Genomic DNA, 2,276 nt, shown 5'->3' with positions numbered 1-2,276 from the left:
ATCTTAAGTGAAGTTAGCCAGGCTCAGAAGGCCAAAAATCATATGTTCTCCCTCATATGCAGACTTTAGATATAAAACAAATGCAGTAATATAATTGGACATGGGTCACATGCTAAGGAGAGAATACGTACAGGAGAAATAGGGAAAGGGAAGGGAAGCTAAAACTTGAAAGTGTTTGATGTGCCCACAGTAAAGGAGCAAATAAAGTAATCTTAAACTGATAGAGGCCACCATGCGAAGGTGACCAGGAAGTAGTGAAGAGATCTGATATAGAGAACTAATTTGGGTTTTATTACACATGTGCATGGAAACAATGTTAGGAATCTCTTTGTATAGCTATCTTTATATCAATCTAGCAAAAACACTATGTCTTTCTTATTATTGCTTATGTGTTCTCTTCAACAAAGTGGAAAAGAGGGCAGAACAGGTTCAGCCTGGAAGCGTGGTGGGGGGGCAAAGGGAGGGGCAGGGGGCAGGGGAGAGAGATGACCCAAACAATGTATGCACATATGAATAAATGAATAAACAACAAAAAAGAAAATGAAAAATAAAATGGAATACTTTATCCCTAACAGTAATAATTCATCAAATGAAAATGGTCTAAATTCACCTGTTAGAAATATGACCCAACTATATGCTATCTACAACAAACTGCACACAACAATTAGTCATTGTTCTTTGAGCATTTTTTTTTGTTTTGTTTTGTTTTTTGTTCTTTTTTTTCTTTTATTATTCATATGTGCATACAAGGCTTGGTTCATTTCTCCCCCCTGCCCCCACCCCCTCCCTTACCAACCACTCCACCCCCTCCCGCTCCCCCCCCTCAATACCCAGCAGAAACTATTTTCCCCTTATCTCTAATTTTGTTGTAGAGACAGTATAAGCATTAATAGGAAGGAACAAGGGGTTTTGCTGGTTGAGATAAGGATAGCTATACAGGGCATTGACTCACATTGATTTCCTGTGCATGGGTGTTACCTTCTAGGTTAATTCTTTTTGATCTAACCTTTTCTCTAGTACCTGTTCCCCTTTTCCTATTGGCCTCAGTTGCTTTTAAGGTATCTGCTTTAGTTTCTCTGCATTAAGGGCAACAAATGCTAGCTAGTTTTTTAGGTGTCTTACCTATCCTCACCCCTCCCTTGTGTGCTCTCGCGTTTATCATGTGCTCATAGTCCAATCCCCTTGTTGTGTTTGCCCTTGATCTAATGTCCACATATGAGGGAGAACATACGATTTTTGGTCTTTTGGGCCAGGCTAACCTCACTCAGAATGATGTTTTCCAGTTCCATCCATTTACCAGCGAATGATAACATTTTGTTCTTCTTCATGGCTGCATAGAATTCCATTGTGTATAGATACATTTTCTTAATCCATTCGTCTGTGCTGGGGCATCTTGGCTGTTTCCATAACTTGGCTATTGTGAATAGTGCCACAATAAACATGGATGTGCAGGTGCCTCTGGACTAACAGTCTTTTGGGTATATCCCCAAGAGTGGTATTGCTGGATCAAATGGTAGATCGATGTCCAGCTTTTTAAGTATCCTCCAAATTTTTTTCCAGAGTGGTTGTACTAGTTTACATTCCCACCAACAGTGTAAGAGGGTTCCTTTTTCCCCGCATCCTCGCCAACACCTGTTGTTGGTGGTGTTGCTGATGATGGCTATTCTAACAGGGGTGAGGTGGAATCTTAGTGTGGTTTTAATTGCATTTCCTTTATTGCTAGAGATGGTGAGCATTTTTTCATGTGTTTTCTGGCCATTTGAATTTCTTCTTTTGAGAAAGTTCTGTTTAGTTCACATGCCCATTTCTTTATTGGTTCATTAGTTTTGGGAGAATTTAGTTTTTTAAGTTCCCTGTATATTCTGGTTATCAGTCCTTTGTCTGATGTGTAGCTGGCAAATATTTTCTCCCACTCTGTGGGTGTTCTCTTCAGTTTAGAGACCATTTCTTTTGATGAACAGAAGCTTTTTAGTTTTATGAGGTCCCATTTATCTATGCTATCTCTTAGTTGCTGTGCTGCTGGGGTTTCATTGAGAAAGTTCTTACCTATACCTACTAACTCCAGAGTATTTCCTATTCTTTCTTGTATCAACTTAAGAGTTTGGGGTCTGATATTAAGATCCTTGATCCATTTTGAGTTAATCTTGGTATAGGGTGATATACATGGATCTAGTTTCAGTTTTTTGCAGACTGCTAACCAGTTTTCCCAGCAGTTTTTGTTGAAGAGGCTGCTATTTCTCCATCGTATATTTTTAGCTCCTTTGTCAAAGATAAGT

This window comes from Castor canadensis, chromosome 4 (genome assembly GCF_047511655.1).
Source record: "Castor canadensis chromosome 4, mCasCan1.hap1v2, whole genome shotgun sequence".
NCBI classification, from domain to species: domain Eukaryota; kingdom Metazoa; phylum Chordata; class Mammalia; order Rodentia; family Castoridae; genus Castor; species Castor canadensis.
This window is presented reverse-complemented; position numbering follows the sequence as displayed.